General features: G+C 47.6%; 1 long non-coding RNA gene across 1 annotated transcript in view; it reads left to right on the forward strand.

Moving 5' to 3' along the window:
- The first annotated feature begins 1,254 nt into the window (after positions 1-1,254).
- Positions 1,255-19,618, forward strand: part of LOC147115202 (uncharacterized) — a 28,641-nt gene continuing 10,277 nt past the window's right edge. The window contains exon 1 of the long non-coding RNA XR_015078933.1: positions 1,255-1,583. This is a non-coding gene — a long non-coding RNA (uncharacterized LOC147115202). The remainder of the gene's footprint in view (positions 1,584-19,618) is intronic.

Here is a 19,618-nt window from a genome sequence, read left to right on the forward strand (position 1 = left end):
TTTAATATTTAATTGACAAGGAAAATCATTGCAAATCTTCTGGCAATCAGTCCCTTTAAGCCGTGTTTCCATATTGTAATTTCTACGTAATATCTTGACAGAATATTCTTTCAGATGAGACATTAAACCGAGGCCCCATCTGCCCTCTCAGGAGGACGTGAAAGATCCCATGACACTATGTTGAAGAAGAGCGGGCGAGTTATCCCCGGTGTCCTGGCCAATCAGCATCACTAAAAACAGATTATCTGGTCATTATCACATTGCTGTCTGTGGGAGCTTGCTGTGCGCAATATGGCTGCCGTGTTTCTTACATTAAAACAGTGACTCCACTTCAAAAAGTACTTCATTGGTTGTAAAGCGCTTTGGGACGTCCTGGAGTTGTGAAAGGCGCTATATAAATGCAAGTCTTTCTTTAAACTGGGACACCGTGGTGGGGTATTTTTACCTAATTCACCAGGTGGGAAACCCATGGGATCGGGTGGAACTGACTTCAATGAAGAGCATACTCGGGCGGGCTGTGAAACCAGCGTGATGACCGATCCCGTCAGTTTCCCAACGGGCGGGTGAGGTTAAAATTGCCCCCGCCCCCCCCCCGCCCCCACTGAATTTCAAACAGCTAACCTTTAGCGGAATAGCAAATCAGTTTTGAAACCTTATTGGATTATTACAGATTTTTTGAATCAACAAAGCAGGATACCTTAGAACCAATTGTAAATACTATCTCAGACTAGATCTCTGAGAGTGTTATGACACGGTTATAAAATCATATTATTTAATTCCCCTTCCCCTGCCTGGAAATCGAAGGTGGCTGGTATCTGTAACTGTCCTGAGAACTGACCATACATGTTATGGCTGCAAGTGGCAGGTGACACCTTGGACCAAAGCCCCTGAATAATCCGTGCAAAACGGAATGTGTTACAAATGTGCCCTAACAGTGGTGCCTTATCAGGAAATATGACCAGCAGCCACCACATAGTTATGCTGGACGTCACCGATACTACCAGTTATTCCCTCAGTTACATTCAGAATTCCCTGGCATGCGACAGATCAAATTAAGCCGAATATGCGATGTTGCTCGGCAACACGCACACAGCAGACTGCGAGGGGAAAGGGCATTTCAGGGTATCCCACAAATAGATACACGCAGGCTGCAAGATGACGTCTTCCATTGCCACCGGTTTGTAAGAGCTAGATGTGCTGCACAGTTCATGTTTCACATTTACATTTATGGTCTGAGAGTGTATTTCACAGACATGTGTGTGTGTGTGTGTGTGTGTGTGTGTGTGTGTGTGTGTGTTGGGGTAATTTTAACCTCATGCCACCGCCCCACCCCACCCCACCAATGCCAACCACCGGCCTGGCGGAAACCGTACGGGTGGGCAGTTAGAATGGCCCATTCTGTTCCCGCCCCGATCTGGCCCACTGCAATTTTAAATCGCAGGCGCTAAGGAAATGTGCAGATCGGGCTCAAATTATGTTATTGGCTATTTTAATCTGAGGCCTGAGCAGGGGAACAGTGGTGGCCTCTCCACCAGGCCAAACCTGCTGAGAACAACAGCGAGGGACTGAAGTGCCCCAGTACGGTAAGTTTTTAACTTTTGTTTTAAGTTTTTAGTTTCTTTGTGGGCCAGGAGGAGCAGGAGCAGGAGTGGTCCTCAGGGCCCCACAAGGAAACCTTGGGCCTCCCCAACCTGGCTTTCCATCCACCCCCCACTCCTCCCCCCCAATAGTGCATCCGTTGTAGGCACTGCCTGGTGGAGTAGAAAGCCATACAGACAAGCAAGTCTCAGCTTCAATTTCTGGTCTGTACCGAGTTAGTCGATCTCAGCTGGGGCAACCCAATTGACCACAGCATCCCTGAGCTAGGGAGAAGAAGAACCAGCCAGAGAGTTCCCACTTCTGACCACTGACATGAATCAGTCATTCATGAAAGAAAGACTTATGAAATAATACTGAGCGGCCTACGGGTGGCGCTGTCCAGGGAGAGTATAAATACTCGGGCACGGGCCCAGCTTGTGCAGGACATTCTTAACAGGAACTAGTGAAAGACACAACTAGACCTCCATGTTGTAAAACAGTTGGTTAAAGCTTTGTTTAACGCTTAGACCAAGTGCCTAGTAGTTTTCGTACGTCAACCACTATCCAGTGACTAGAACTCAGGGGCATAGTTTCAGAATAAAGTGTCGCCCTTTTAGAACTGAGATGAGGAGGAATTTCCTCTCTCAGAGGGTTGTAAATCTGTGGAATTCTCTGCCCCAGAGAGCCGTGGAGGCTGGGTCATTAAATACATTTGTGGAGATAGACAGATTTTTACAAGATAAGGGAGTGAAGGGTTATGGGGAGCGGGCAGGGAAGTGGCTTTGAGCCCAAGATCAGCCATGATCTTATTGAATGGTAGAGCAGGCTCGAGGGGCCAAGTGGCCTATTCCTGCTCCTATTTCTTATGTTCTGCTGGAAAATGCACTTGGAAGAACGCCAGCTTGAGACAGGATCAAGCTTCAGTGTGAGACCTTCCATATTGGGACGTTTTACTACGTTAAAGGTGCTATATAAATGCAAGTTGTTGCTGTGTCAACTAATCCCACCAGTACTCATTATGAAAATTGACATATAAATAATGGTAGCACAGCGTAACCGATGGCTGTGGAATCATATCCAGGCAAGGAGTCAAGACCTTCAGTAGAGAGGAGCAGAGAAAATTTGAAAGCAAAATATAAGTGACTTATTGCCATCTCCCCAATGCCCTCCCAATGAAACAACCTGCTGACACTTACTGTCCCGGCTCACACAGGAATAACAGCTACTCGGATGAAGTGTTGGATGACTACTGGTGTCTGCGAATCTGTACCCCATCGACAGTCAGTGCCTTCATGAGAGGAGGGAAGAAAAGGGGGGGGCGGAATTGGAAAAAAGGAGCAGATTCAATAGTTTTCAAAAGAGAATTGGATAACTACTTGAAGGGGGACAAACCTGCAGGCTATGGGGAAAGGGCAGGGGAGTGGGACTAATTGGATAGCTCTTTCAAAGAGCTGGCACAGGCACGATGGGCCAAATAGCCTCCTTCTGTGCTGCATTATTCTGTATATAATTGACATATTGAAAATGAACCATTTCCTCCTTCCTCATTTTTCCTCCCCTTTTACTTCCACTTGTCTCTATAGCAGCCTGGCAAAGTAGGCTGTCAGCTCTTCAGTATTCCGCGCTGGCACTGCCCCAAGTAAGCTTAGAACAGTTGTCATCTCATCAATGTCGAAATATATATCCTAACAGATAGATGACATTGCATTTCCCAAGCCTGTTACTAGCATAACCTCAAAGTGAAATCCAAAGCTAAGGTAGATGGTGAGTGTGCCGAGAGCTCTCTCAGTACAAGGTGGTTCTCAGTATTAAACATACCGATCTAATTGCTGGTCATTTCTGGACAACTGGCCCAATTGTATCAGAGCAAATCTGTGGTTGTAATCTATTTGATTTCATTTTCACCATTGTAACTTACAATTACTGCACCCCCGCCCCCCTCAACTGTGGTTAGAGCAAGCAGAGACTGGACAGGAAGGCGTCGATTTTCATTGGGCCGTGAGGCGGGCTTTTAGGCGTGCGGGGGGTTAAAATCGCAAAACCTAGGGGTCGCGACCCCCCCCAACCTGGTTCCCGCCTCCACGCCATTTTAACCTAGGTGTGTGTGATTGACCCGAATCAGTCCTGCCTGCAACAGGCGGGACTGGTCTTTAGGGCCCTTAAACAGCACTGATTGGCCTTTATAATACCATTTTAACAGGCCCTTGCCTGTTTAACCCTTTTCCCACGTGAAACATGCCTGGTGGGGATCACGCCTATGAAACCTGGCGTGAGCACTATTGGCTTGCTGGCTATCAGCTGCAGGTCAACCATTAAAGAGGAGATTTGATCAGTCATCATTTGCAGGTGGCAGGACTTTGTTGTCTTAGGTCTGTGGCAACTTTTACCAGGCCTAACCACACCTGTGGAAGGTTGTAGCCTCACACACTTCTCCAGTGTGACCTCCTGGGAAACCCTCTCGCCACCCTCACTCAGCACTTCCTCAACGGAGTCATACACCAGAAACATGGGAGCCATTTACTTCCTTCCCTTCTGGGCATTAGATGAGGAAGAAGACCAGCTGCGGCACCAGCAGAACCAGCACCAACAGCAGCAGCACCAGCAGCAGCACCAGCAGGAGTGCCAAGCTGCTGCTCACCCACCTGAAGCTGCACAGGCCAGAAGGGGCCAGCACTTGGAAGTGGCTTGAGAGCACCTTGCTGCACATCAGGGGACCATGGGGACCTGTATCTGCACTGGCAGTCCTACTCAGAAGGACTTCCATGAAGGTCTGGTTTCTCTGTTCAATGGATGCCCATCGCTCCTCAAGAGATATAATTCTATTATGAGCACTCACCATGTTTTCCATACCCTGGCGACTTATCTCCTCCATGGAGGCTGCCATCCTTTCCATGGTGATGCAATCAGGAGCCAATGACTCCACAAAGGCTCTGCTCATGGTCGCTATGGACTCCTCCATTCACTCCACACTCACATCGACCCTGGAGACAAAACCTGCCACAGACTCCTGCATCTGTTCCTGGAGTTCCAGTCCCACTGATCTTATGGATGGACCCAGAGGCAGAGGGTCGACATGCAGCTGAGCTGAGCTGGCAGAGTCCTGCGCCCTCCGACTAGCACTCTCCACTGCTGTCCCTGTCTCCACAATCTACTGATGCTCACTTGTGAGCTGTGATACACCAGGTGACAACACTGCTCTATGTCCCGAAGGTCCCATTGAGGTGTGAGTGTCTGCGCTGGTGCTGGGTGCGCTGAATTCTGATGACGCTGCGCCCTCAGAGGTTGCAGATTCCTCTGAGGAGTCTGGAAGCTCATGCTCTTCCTCCTGGACAGTGGGGACGGGGGCTCTCGATGATCCTGTGGGGGAGTGAAGGAAAGAGTTAGAGGTGTGAGGTCAAGGTTACATGCACATTGCATATTGCAGGTGATCATAGGTCCATCTGTTATAGCTTCAGAATCATTATCAGCGAATCATGTAATGTCAATGAGAGAGATGGAAAACTATTCTGCCACCAGCTTGCTGTGATGCACCCGTCTATCCGTCTCCCACTTGCGCCTCATCCTCCAGTCCTACGATTTCCAGGATCGCCTCCTCCCAGGGGGTGAGGTGGGCTACTGATGGTGGCCCTCCTCCTGTCCTCGCTTGTTCTCTTTTATTGTGAGCTCTCTTTTCCTGCACTGCAACCACGTTCTTCGTGTGAGCCCCAAGGAGTTGACTTGACCTGCCACCTGTAGCCACACAGCCTTGGTCTGACTGGGAGGCCTCTTCCTCCCTGAAGAAGGGAACAGGGCCTCCCTGTGGGCCCTAGCACCATCCAGTATTGCCTGGAGTGAAGCCTCATCAAATTTGGGGGCAGATCTGGCCCTCCCGCTGGCCGTTGCTCCTGCAGGCTCCTGTGCCATCTTAATGGTGAAGTTTGGGAGCCTGCAGACGAAGCAGCAGCAATGATGATGTCATATTCTGCGACTTTCTGACTGGAAATACTCAATTACCAAGGCTTCCCACACGCTGGAAATCAATTGGCCAATTGAGTTAAAATTGCATCAATCTCACAGACCCATTTACAATCGTGTCGGAATCACTAAATTCGGGGAACCCGCCAATTCCCCACACCTGAACTAAAATCGACCCCGAAGAATCAGATGCTCAAAGAGTAAAGTGTTGTGGTCAGAACACACCTTGGGGTCTATTTTGGCTTTTGGCTGATCGCCAAGAGGTGGCCGTCACTTTGAGACTCCGGCCTCATCAACATCGGGCTGGCGAGCTGCGAGATGCCAAATGGACTTTCCAATGCAGCTGGCCAGATTGAGGCTTCCCGATATCGGGTCGCCCTGACCACCAACCAGGTAAGTGTGGCTGGAGGTCCTGATCACGGAGGTCCCGGGGCAGCAGGGCTCCGATTATTCGAAAAGAATTATTCCAAACTTGCCATGGGCAGGCCTCTTCGGCTCCATCGCCCCTGGAACTGGTGAGAATGTGCAGAGCGCACGGTCGGCTGCTTCCAAAATGTTGCCAGCCTCTTCGTCAGTGTTAACGGGGCAGTAAGAAAACTGACCTCATTTTGAGGCCATTAATGCCAGGCCATGGAAGTGCAAATTGAACCCTTGAGTATTGTGTCCAGTTCTGGTTACAAAAATACAAGAGACACATTTCAGATGTGTGTGACTGATCCGTCGAGTTAGAGGAACAAAGTATGAGGAAAAACTGGGGGGGGGGGCGAATTTAACCCTACCCACTTGATGGAAACTGGATGGGGGGCAGGTAAGGGGCAAATGGTTGGCAGGTGGGGGGAAGTGGGGGGAGGGTCAGGGGGAAGGTGGGGGGAAGTGGGGGGAGGTGGTGGGAGTGGGGGGGAGGTGGGGGAAGTGGGGGGGAGGTGGGGGGAAGTGGGGGGGGGAAGTGGGGGGGAGCTGGGGGGGAAGTGGAAGGGCAGGTGGAGGGGGAAGTGGGGGAGGGGGGAAGAGGGGGGAGGTGGGGGGAAGGTGGGGGGGAGGTGGGGGGAAGTGGGGGAAGGTGGGGGGGAGGTGGGGGGAAGTGGGGGAAGGTGGGGGGAAGGTGGAGGGGAAGTGGAAGGGCAGGTGGGGGGAGGTGGTGGTAGGTGGGGGGGAGGTGGGGGGAGGTGGGGGACGGGTGGGGGGAACATAAGAACATAACAACATAAGAAATAGGAGCAGGAGTAGGCCAATCGGCCCCTCGAGCCTGCTCTGACATTCAATAAGATCATGGCTGATCTGATCCTAACCGCCAATCTACTATCACAGAACCATCTCCTGAATCTAACAGAATTAGACACACGAAATAGGAGCAGGATCAGGCTACATGGCCCCTGGGCCCGCTCCGCTACCCACAGGGCCATGTCCGATCCGAACCTAGACTCATGTCCAAATTCCTGCCCGCTCCCCGTAACCCTTAATTCCCTTTACTTCTAGGAAACTGTCTCTTTCTGTTTTAAATTTATGTAATGATGTAGCTTCTACAGCTTTTTGGGGCAGCATATTCCATGGACCTACCACCCTCTGAGTGAAGTAGTTCCTCCTCATCTCAGTTTTGAAAGAGCAGCCCCTTATTCTAAGACTATGCCCCCTAGTTCTAGTTTCACCCATCATCGGGAACATCCTCCCCGCATCCACCCGATCCAACCCCTTCACAATCTTATATGTTTCAATAAGATCGCCTCTCATTCTTCTGAACTCCAATGAGTAGAGTCCCAATCTACTCAACCTCTCCTCATATGTCCATCCCCTCATCCCCGGGATTAACCGAGTGAACCTTCTTTGTACTGACTCGAGAGCAAGTATGTCTTTTCTTAAGTATGGACACCAAAACTGTATGCAGTATTCCAGGTGCGGTCTCACCAATGCCTTGTACAACTGAAGCAATACCTCCCTATTTTTATATTCTATCCCCCTAGCAATGAAAGCCAACATTCCATTGGCCTTCTTAATCACTTGCTGCACCTGCATACTAACCTTTTGAGTTTCGTGCACCAGGACCCCCAGATCCCTTTGTACTTCAGTACTTTCCAGTTTCTTGCCATTAAGATAATAACTTGCTCTACGACTTTTCCTGCCAAAGTGTATAACCTCACATTTTCCAGTATTGTATTCCATCTGCCAAATCTCTGCCCACTTACTTAGCCTGTCGATGTCCTCTTGCAGGTTTTTTATGTCCTCCTCACTCACTACTTTCCCTCCCATCTTAGTATCATCTGCAAACTTTGATATGTTACACTCGGTCCCCTCCTCCAAATCGTTAATATAGATTGTAAAGAGTTGGGGACCCAGCACTGACCCCTGTGGAACACCACTAGTTACTGATTGCCAGTCTGAGAATGAACCATTTATCCCAACTCTCTGCCTTCTGTTAGATAGCCAATCCTCTATCCATGCCAGAATATTACCCCCAATCCCGTGATTTTTTATCTTAAGCAATAATCTTTTGTGTGGCACCTTGTCAAATGTCTTTTGGAAGTCTAAATACACTACGTCCACTGGTTCCCCTTTATCCACCCTGTATGTTACTTCCTCAAAGAACTCCAGCAAATTTGTCAAACATGACTACCCCTTCATAAAACCATGCTGACTTTGTCCTATTAAATTATGATTATCCAAATGTCCTGTTACTGTCTCCTTAATAATGGACTCCAAAATTTTACCAACCACAGATGTTAGGCTAACCGGTCTATAATTTCCAGCCTTCTGTCTACTGCCCTTTTTAAATAAGGGTGTTACATTAGCAGTTTTCCAGTCTGCTGGGACCTTTGCTGAGTCCAGGGAGTTTTGGAAAATTATTACCAATGCATCCACAATCCCTACCGCCACTTCCTTCAAGACCCTAGGATGTAAGCCATCAGGTCCAGGTGATTTATCCGCCTTGAGTCCCATTATTTTACCGAGTACCACTTCCTTAGTGATTTTGATCGTGTTTAGCTCCTCCCCCCCTATAGCCCCCTGTTTGTCCAGTGTTGGGATAGTCTTAGTGTCCTCTACTGTAAAGACTGATACAAAATATTCATTCAGTGTTTTTGCCATCTCCATATTTCCCACCATTAATTTCCCGGTCTCATCCTCTAAGGGACCAACATTTACTTTAGCCACCCTTTTTCTTTTTATATAACTATAAAAACTCTTACTATCTGTTTTTATATTTTTTGCTAATTTACTTTCATAATCTATCTTCCCTTTCTTAATCAATCTTTTTGTTATTTTTTGCTGTCTTTTAAAGTTTTCCCAATCCTCTATCCTCCCACTAGATTTGGCTACCTTATATGCCCTTGTTTTTAGTCGAATACTATCCTTAATTTCTTTACTTAGCCACGGATGGCTGTCTTTTCTTTTACACCCTTTTCTTCTCAGTGGAATATATATTTTTTGGAAGTTGTAAAATAACTCCTTAAATGTACACCACTGATCATGTATCGTCTTACCCTTTAATCTATTTTCCCAATCCACTCTACTCAATTCCGCTCTCATACCTTCATAGTCTCCTTTATTCAAGCTTAGCACGCTTGTTTGAGATCCAACCTTCTCACCCTCTAATTGAATATGGAATTCAACCATGTTATGGTCACTCATTCCAAGGGGATCCTTTACTAGGACATTTTTAATTAATCCTGTCTTGTTACACAGGACCAGATCTAAGGTTGCTTGCCCCCTGGTCGGTTCAGTTACATACTGCTCAAGAAACCCATCCCTAATATACTGAATGAACTCATCCTCAAGGCAGCTCTGCCCAATTTGATTTGTCCAATTAATATGATAATTAAAATCCCCCATAATTATAGATGTTCCCTTATTACAAGCCTCAACTATTTCCTGATTGATACTCCGTCCAACAGAGTTGCCACTGTACGGAGGCCTATAGACTACGCCCACTAGTGTTTTTTTCCCCTTATTATTCCTTACCTCCACCCAAACTGTTTCATTATCCTGATCTTTTGACCCAATATCATTTCTCTGTATTACAGTGATTCCTTCCTTTATTAACATAGCCACCCCACCTCCCCTTCCTTCCTGCCTGTCCTTCCTGATCGTTAAATAACCTGGTATGTTTAATTCCCAGGCATTGTCACCCTGCAGCCATGTTTCTGTAATGGCCACAAGATCATACCCATATGTAGTTATTTGTGCCATTAACTCGTCTATTTTGTTACGAATGCTACGTGCATTCAGATAGAGAACTTTCAAATATGTTTTATGACACTTAGTTTCTGCTTTTGCCCTTTTTATTACTTTACCTTTTACTCCATACCTTCTGCCCCTTCCTGACATGCTCTGGTTTTTAATTTCCCCACTGCTACCTAAGTCTATGACCTTCTCTGTTGTCATTTTTATTATTTGCTCTCTAGGAACCTCCCCCCAACTAGTTAGTTTAAAGCCCTCTCTACAGCCCTAGTTATATGATCCGCCAGGACTCTAGTCCCAGCACTGGCCAAGTGAAGCCCGTCCCAACGGAACAGCTCCCTCCTGCCCCAGTACTGGTGCCAGTGTCCCAGGAAGCAAAACCCATTTCTCCCACACCAGTCTTTGAGCCACGCATTTAACTCTCTAATTTTATTTGTCCTAGCCAAATTCGCTCGTGGCTCAGGTAATAATCCAGAGAGGGCAGGTGGTGGTAGGTGGGGGGGAGGTGGGGGAGGTGGGGGAGAGAGGTGGAGGGGGAGGTGGGGGAGGTGGGGGAGAGAGGTGGAGGGGGAGGTGGGGGAAGGTGGGGGCAGGTGGGGGGCAGGTGGGTGAATTGCTTACCCACCCTGGAGATGCCGGGAGCTGACTTTTCCCAATTTTAATCTGCTCAACTGAACAGGCAGCATGGACACCTGCCCAAAGTCGGCGGGGTCCTTTTTAACATAGGCATGTCTCCATGACGTCATCGAGACCCAACTGCTACCAGGTGAAGAGAGTGATGAAGAGGATTGGAATCAGAAGATCCCACAAAAAGCTTTTTTTTAACTTTCCTTTTGGGGCCAGGAAAAGCAGGAAGACTTTGACCTCTCCTGCCGCAGACTCGCCCCTTCCCCCCTTCCCAATCGTGAGACCCCGCAGGACGGTCCCAGCAACCGATCCCAATGAACTATCTGGTCTCAGCGGGCAGCCTCCTGGCCACCCGATTTCGGCCACTTCCCACCGACTTCCTTCCCGCAACAGGTGGGAAGTCGGCCATCAGGAATTAAATGAGGCCCGGGAGTTAAAATGACCTGGGCCTTATTTCAGGAGCAGCGGATGAATTTGTAACTCACACCACCGCTCACTCGCCAAAAACTGGCCCGGAGTTAAGATCAAGGTTTGGAAAAACTTGAGCTTTTTAACCTTGAGGTGCACCAACTGAGGGGTGATTTGATAGAACGACATAAGATAGTAAACTCTAGAACATTACTTCAAATGTGGCAGCAGGACTAGGGGACACAGGTTCAAACTAATAATTGATGTCAGGAGCATCTTCACTCAAAGAGGTTAATTTTAATTTTGTGAGATAGTGTAAAACAGGTGACAGTGAATTTCCCATTGGGTTGGAAACAAAGCCCATTTTACATCTTTTCTCATTTTTATTTCCATCGGGAGAGATCTTGCACAAACTCAAAATTACCCCGAAGAGTTGTCAACACATGGAATGAGCTTCCAGGTTGGGTAGTAAAGGAAAAAACCCTGGAATCAATTAAACAGCAACAACTTGCATTTATACAGCGCTTTTAAAGTAGCTGGAGCATTATTAGATAAAATTTGACGCCAAACCACACAAGAAGATATTAGGACGGGTGACCAAATGTTTGGTCAAAAAGATAGGTTTTAAGGAGCGTCTTAAAGGAAGAGAGAGAGCTAGAGAGACGGAGAGGTTTAGGGAGGAAATTCCAGAGCTGAGGGCCGAGGCAGCTGAAGGCTCGGCCACCAATGGTGGAGCGATGAAAACGGGGGATGCGCAAGAAGCCAGAATTGGAGGAGCGCAGAGATGGCAGAGGGATCGTGTAAGGCTGGAGGAGGTTACAGAGCTAGGGAGAGGCGAGGCCATGGAGGGGTTTGGAAATAAGGATGAGAATTTTAAAATCGAGGCGTTGCCAGACTGGGAACCAATGTAGTGTCAGCGAGCACAGGGCTGATGGGTGAACGGGACTTGGTGCGCGGTAGGACACAGGCAGCCGAGTTTTGGATGAGCTGAGGGTGCAAGGTGGGTGGCTGACCAGGAGAAAAGGTTGGCTGCTGTGATAGGGAGTTGGAAACTGCAGGATCTTTCAGGATGGATGGGCTGAGATGGGATGGGATGGATAGCTTTCCCGATTTTATCGGCCTTGTGGTGTATGTAACCTGTTCCACCTTAAGAGAACTTAAGCCTGTTCCACCTTAAGAGATGTACTACTTTCTCTGGCTGCTGTATACGTAATACCGGTGGTGACCACCGGTATATAAGCACTGTGTAGTAATATTGTATTTTAGTATAGTGCTGACCTCCAACCAGTAAAGACCTGTTGAACTTTAATCTTGTAGTCTGTGTTAGTAATTACAACTAGAACACACAGACTTAACAGTGGCGACGAGTCCGATTCTTACCCTGCGGCAGTTTATATCCACGGCGGCTTCGTCCACAGAACGGACGTCGAAGAGAGGCTTCCACCCTCATCACCCTGCTGGAAGACACGGCGCGCGGCAGACATCGAGAAACCAGAGTGCAGAAGACATCCTGAACTCGAAGCCTCCATCAGCGGCTGTCAGCTATCTTCTTTCTTCCTCGGTGGTGGGTAAGCCGGGCAGCGACGCGACCAGAAAGTCGGCCGCGTTGGCTGTACAGACGGGGAGGGAAGACGGAGGAATAAGGGCGGTGAGATCGATCGCGACCGGAGATAAGGGCCGGGCCGCATTCGGGCCGAAAGGCGCAGCGCGGGGACATCGATCGCGGCTGGTGATAAGGGCCGGGCCGCATTCGGGCTAAAAAGGCGCAGCGTCTGGGGCAACTGAAGGCGCGAGAGCCGCGGTGAAGCGGAGACAGCGTCGGGGGGGACGGGTGAAGACTGCCAAGCGCGGGAAAACCGCCATTTTGTAGGCGGAGGACGAAGACAAGAGCGGGAAGCCACCATCTTGGATAAAAATTAAAATAAATTAAACTGCAACGATGCCTAAACATGGGAACATTAATACCTTTGATAGCGACATCGAAGATTGGGCCATGTATGTAGAACGCATACAAAATTATTGTAAAGCAAATAAAATTCCAGATGAAGAGAAAGCACCAACATTATTAAACTTAATGGGTGCGAAGACATACGGGCAATTGAAACACCTTTTATCACCAGATGAACCGGTGGATAAGACGTTCGAGGAGATTGTTACTGTCCTGAAAAATCATCTACACCCCACGCCGCTGATGCTAGCGGAACGATTTAAATTTTACAGCAGAAGGCAGCTGAAGGATGAAAGCAATGCTGAATATTTAATGGAATTGCGTAAGCTAGCAAAGTACTGTCAGTTTGGAACGAGACTGACAGAGGCGCTACGAGATAAATTTGTGTGTGGTTTATTAAAAGAAGATACACAAAAGCGACTGCTCGAGGAGAATGAGCTGACGCTTGAGAAAGCGGTCACTATGGCAGCAACACACAAAGCCGCAGCGAGAGGCACGGCAGTAATGCAGCTACGGTCACCGGAACTCAGTACAAATAAATTGGGTTTGAGTACTGTAAAATGTTATCGTTGTGGAAAGACAACGCACAATCAGAACCAGTGTTGGTTTAAAAACCAAGAATGCAGAACGTGTGGCAGGCTTGGCCACATAGCTAAAGTATGCCAGTCAGGAAAGAAGACCAGCAACAAAAAGTCACCGCAAGGAAAATACATAAAGGTACACAAGGTGACAAAGAACAGTTCGACCGAACAGAAGTCAGATTCAGACGCTAGCAGTAATGAACTGGGTAGCTTAAGAGTACACAACGTTGGTAAGGATGCAGATCTCCAGACAATTTGGGTCACCCTTCAGATAGCAGGAGTCCAAGTAAAGATGGAATTGGACACTGGATCGGCATTGACGGTCATGAATAAGAAAGATTACAAAAGGTTATTCCAACATATTCCCTTACGGGATACGGAGATTATATTGAAAACATACACGGGGCAAAGAGTGTACCCCATCGGAAAGATAGAGGTAAAAGTGGTCCACAAGGGCGAAGAAAGCCAAGTAATGGACTTATATGTGCTACCTGAAGGAGGTCCACCACTACTGGGACGGGAGTGGATTAGAAAAATGAATATGGACTGGCACTCCTTGAAGGCACTAACGGTAGATTCCGGGGAAGCAGATGTTAAACCTAAACGATTGTCCAAAATATTGGATGATGCTAAAGAGGTGTTCCAGCAGGGACTGGGAACACTGAGAGGAATTACGGCAAACATCAAGATTGATGAACATGCACACCCAAAAAATTTTAAAGCCAGACCGGTACCCTATGCAATACGACCTACTGTAGAAGCGGAACTGGAAGCGCTAGAACGTTCAGGTGTACTGTCTAAGGTAGATTGGAGTGAGTGGGCTACGCCCATTGTTCCCGTTATGAAACGTCCTTCGAGCAACAAGCCAGGAGAACCAGGGAAGGTTCGCATCTGTGGAGATTTCAAAATCACCGTTAATCCGGTGCTTCACACGGTGCAGTATCCGCTTCCACGGATTGAGGATATTTTTGCTTCATTGTCTGGCGGGAAACACTTCACCAAGATAGACCTGGCGCAGGCGTACTTGCAGATGGAGGTTGAAGAAGAGTCACGCCAATACCTCACGATCAACACGCATCGAGGTTTGTACCGGTACAATAGGCTGGTTTTTGGAGTGGCATCGGCTCCAGCAATTTGGCAGAGGGCCATGGAGCAGGTATTACAGGGAATTCCAGGCACACAATGTTGCCTGGACGATATTCTGATTACAGGTGATGGTGATGAAGAACACCTCGCAAACTTGGAACTGGTGCTCAACAGACTGAAAGAGTATGGACTTAGAGTTAATCGGCAGAAATGTGAGTTCTTCCAGAAGCGGATCTCGTACTGTGGTCATGTCATTGACCGGGAGGGGCTTCATAAGTCTCCTGACAAGATAGAGGCAGTTGTAAAGGCTCCCGCTCCGGATAATGTCTCTCAGTTGAGGTCATTTCTAGGATTGATTAACTATTACCATAAATTTCTACCAAATCTATCCACGGTACTGCACCCGCTAAACGCTCTTTTACAGAAGGGGGTACCATGGGAATGGAGCGAAAACTGTAAGAAGGCATTTCGCAAAAGCAAAGAATTGATCAGCTCAGAGGAAGTGTTGGCTCACTTCAACCCGACACTGCCTATTCGGTTGGCTTGTGATGCTTCTCCATATGGTATTGGGGCAGTACTCTCACACAAGTTGCCAAATGGCACGGAAAGGCCAGTCGCGTTTGCATCCAGATCATTGACCTCCGCTGAGCGCAACTATGCGCAGATCGATAGGGAGGCTCTCAGCCTTGTATGGGGAGTGAAGAAGTTTAATCATTACCTGCAGGGCCAAAAATTCACACTTCTGACAGACCATCAGCCGTTGGTATCCATTTTTAACCCTAAGAAGGGTGTTTCAGTGATGACAGCACAGCGTCTCCAGAGATGGTCCCTTTTCCTAGGGGCACATCAATATCAAATAGAATTCAAAGGTACGAAGCAGCATGGCAATGCTGATGGGCTGTCGCGCCTGCCACTACCTGAAGAAGAAACGACGAAAGTTGACCCTGTTGAGTTATTTCATTCGACCATCATCGAGTGTTTACCAGTCACCAATGCAAGTATTGAAAGAGAAACCAGGAACGGCCCGACACTGTCCAGAGTCTACGAGGTGACAGTGAAAGGATGGCCAACACGTGGTGATCCTCTGTTACCGGCATTCTCGGCAAGGCGAGACCAGCTGTCCGTCTGCCATGGTACTTTGATGTACGGGACAAGAGTGATTATTCCTCCCAAGTTAAGGGAAAGAGTTCTAAAAGAACTGCATGAAGGTCATCTGGGGGGAGTTAAGATGAAAAGTCTTGCTACGGCTTATGTATGGTGGCCGGGTATTGACCAACAGATAGAGGAGTTGACGAAAAGCTGCGCTGGGTGCCAAAAAGTGCAAAATGCACCTCCGATCGCACCACTACACCCATGGGAATGGCCTTCAGCCCCATGGCAACGCGTACATATTGACTTTGCTGGTCCATTCATGGACTCCATGTTCCTAATTGCGGTGGACGCACATTCCAAATGGCCAGAAGTGATCAAGATGAATACCACTACTTCAGAAAAGACAATTGCGGTGTTAAGAACAATATTCGCAAGGAACGGATTGCCAGAACAGATCTGTTCGGACAACGGACCACAGTTCGTGTCGGAAGAATTCCAAAAATTCTTAAAGAAGAATGGGGTGAAACATTATACCTCTGCCCCATATCATCCGGCGACAAACGGGTTGGCCGAGAGATTTGTCCAAACATTCAAAAAGGCAATAAAGGCCATGAACGATGATCAGATTCCGCTACAGCACAAGGTGGACAATTTCCTAATGGCATATCGAAACGCCGCTCATGCAGTGACTAACCAAAGTCCTGCCATGATGTTTTATAACAGGAGGTTGCGGTCCAGGTTGGACTTGTTAAAACCAAATGTGCGGAGGGAAGTGGAAAACAAACAGTTCTGGCATATTAATAACAAGACCACTCGAAGTTTCGACGTAGGACAACCAGTGTTGGCAAGGGGCTATGGAAACGAAAAATGGCAGTCCGGAACAATTCGGGCCAGACAAGGACCTCTAATGTACACAGTAGATATTGGTAACAATGTGATAAGGCGTCATGCGGCTCAACTGGTAGAATCGAGAGCAAGGGCCGAACGAATGGTTGCGACAAAGACAACTGTGGAAGACGTTAATGAACCGGCAGCATCTACCTCGGCAGGGAATGTATCTGAGGATGATAACACCCAATGCATGGGAGACCAACTAGAGGAGTCACCTCAGCAACAGGAATCAGAGACCACTGAAAGGCGTTATCCAAACCGAATCAGAAGGCCTCCTGAGAGACTGAACCTTTGAACTGTTTATACCTGAAGTTATATATGTTATTATGTTATGTTAAATGGGGATATGACTGTTAAGCTAAAAAGGGAGGATTGTGGTGTATGTAACCTGTTCCACCTTAAGAGAACTTAAGCCTGTTCCACCTTAAGAGATGTACTACTTTCTCTGGCTGCTGTATACGTAATACCGGTGGTGACCACCGGTATATAAGCACTGTGTAGTAATATTGTATTTTAGTATAGTCCTGACCTCCAACCAGTAAAGACCTGTTGAACTTTAATCTTGTAGTCTGTGTTAGTAATTATAACTAGAACACACAGACTTAACAGGCCTTGTGACATCTAAATGGTCGACTGCGATGAATCAGTCCCGGGTGTTATTAAAAAAATGCTAGTTTAAGCAGATCGCCCATTCTTTGAGAGACTTCAAGGACCTCATCAGCTTCTTTTCTTTCGAAAATGGTAGCTAGAGCAAACGGTCTGTCCGGACAAATCCTGCAAAGTTCCGCACTTTGCCATGATTTGCTGCCTGGGTACAGCAATTGTGCATCGAAAGCCCTGAGGGTAGTGAAGATAGTGATGTCTGAGCGGGTCGGAGCTGCAACAAATCACTTGGGTAATTGTTAGTAATTATGCGCAGAACGTTCCTACTTCCAGGTATAATTGAGATTGATCATCTCCAGCACAGGAGACAAATGGACCATTTGGTGCCAAAAAAAATTAGGCCATGCATCCAACAACAACAACAATAACATGTGTTTATACAGTGCCTTTAACTAAGAAAAGCATCCCAAGGCACTTCACAGGAGCGTTATCAGACACCAAGCCACATAAGGAGATATTAGCTTGGCCATTGTTTTACCTTATTTAGTTAAATAGTCCAATAATTTAAAAGTGGTTCCCTGATGATTCTTTCAGTTACGGATGGGCATCCATGTGCTGCATGCACCTTACCCAGATACAATGGGCACACCAGGGTCCTGTGTTCTGGCCTGTTCAAGCAGGCTATTTAAAAGGGAGATGGCAGCTTTGGAAGTCTATTTTTTTTTGTTGGCATTTTAAATTTCATTTTGCTCCATGTTTTTGCTGGGCAGTCTGCCATTTTTGGGTTTCTTTCCGTGCCAGTACAAGAAACATAGAAGATAGGAGCAGGAGTAGGCCATTCGGCCCCTCAAGCCTGCTCCGCCATTCAATGAGATCATGGCTGATCGTCCAAACTCAGTACCCTGTCCCTGCCTTCTCCCCATATCCCTTGATCCCTTTAGCCTTAAGAAATATATCTAACTCCTTCTTGAATATATTTAATGAATAAGCCTCAACTGCCTTCTGTGATAGAGAATTCCACAGGTTCACCACTCTCTGGGTGAAGAAATTCCTCCTCATCTCAGTTCTAAATGGCTTACCCCTTATCCTTAGACTGTGACCCCTGGTTCTGGACTCCCCTGCCATCGGGAACATCCTTCCTGCTTCTAGTCTGTCTAGTCCTGTTAGAATTTTATAAGTTTCAATGAGATCCCCTCTCATTCTTCTAAACTCCAGCGAGTATAAGACCAATCGACCCAATCTCTCCTCATACGTCATTCCTGCCATCCCAGGTATCAGTCTGGTGAACCTTGCACTCCCTTTGTGAGGGAATAAGCCATATTTCAAAAAGATACAACATAATATGAACAGAATACTGATATTATTAATACATGATATACTGAGTTTAAAAATCTAAAGCCTCAGAGACACAGGCTGCAAACAGAATACAGGCTCCTGAGATAAAGATCAATTGATAACAAAGTTGTAAACAAGCTTTGAAATGGGAATTAGTTAAATATACTAAAACAATGAAAGATTGAAGCAAACCATTGGTGCTTCCGAAAGGTCTATGGTTTGCAACCAACATAATGAAAATGCCCAGTTTAAAGTGTTAAGAGCTAACTCTTAAAACAGAAACACAAACATTAAAAGAACCAAGTGCCTTTGAAAAGGCCACATCAAGTAAAGAAACACCTGCTGGTCAAATAGTTTTATGTTAAACTTGGATGACAGGAAACACGATTAAATATGCAACCAATTGAGATAGCTAGAAATGCATGAAACACTCTGGTCAAAGTGTCTTTCATTTATAGACATAGGCCTAGAAATTCAGTTGGTAGCGCCAGCTGCTAGCGCCTTAAGAGGGCGATAAGTGGGGCGCGAAGCGGCTAGCGCCCGGGCGCGGTGCGATCTGCGCCTCTCGCGAACTTGAGTGAAGACTTAGTGGCAGCACAAAACCGCAACACCCGCTCAGCTGCGCGCGCAGATCCTGACGTCATTTCATGGGGCAACGCCCTTGGTGCGCCCCGAACCGGAACTTCAGTGGCGCCCCCTTCTTTCCGCCTGGCGCTCGCAGCGACTGTTTGAGAGGAACGGTTCCCAGTCGCTGTGGGGCTGGGGGGGCGCTATTTAAAGGGGACTCTTCCTGCATTCTTTGTGGTAGCCATTTTGTACCACTCCTGTGTGAGAGAGAGAGATTTGGGGAGAGACAAAGGGAGAGAGCTTTCTGCTTTGACTCAGCACTCGCACAGGTACTTCTGGCTTCAGGTCAGAGCTTTGCAGTTGGATTGATTTTTCAGTGCCATAGCCTTGAGTGGCCACATATAATGGGGGCTGTAATGGGTGGAAACGTTGGGTTTCTGCATTGCATTGAAAGGGCTCAGAGACGCTGAGAGAGAGTGCCAATCATGGCCAGACGGAGAAGGGCCAACAGGCGTCGGCACAGGAGGCCTTACCCTCCCAGGGTATACTGCCAGCACTTCTCCTACCTCAATATGTCTGAGGAGCAGTGCATTCGGAGGCTTCGAATCAGAAGGGAGGTGGCCACTGAGATCTGCCACCTGCTTCAGAGAGATCTGCAGTCTCAGCTGAGGAGCAGGACGTCTCTGTCGGTGGCAGTGAAGGTGACAGTGGCTCTCAACTTCTATGGCACTGGCTCCTTCCAATCCGCTACTGGGGTCATTGCCAATGTCTCCCAGTT

This window comes from Somniosus microcephalus, chromosome 7, assembly GCF_052327205.1.
Source record: "Somniosus microcephalus isolate GS21.2 chromosome 7, FLI_Smic_1.0, whole genome shotgun sequence".
In the NCBI taxonomy this organism is placed as follows: Eukaryota; Metazoa; Chordata; class Chondrichthyes; order Squaliformes; family Somniosidae; genus Somniosus; species Somniosus microcephalus.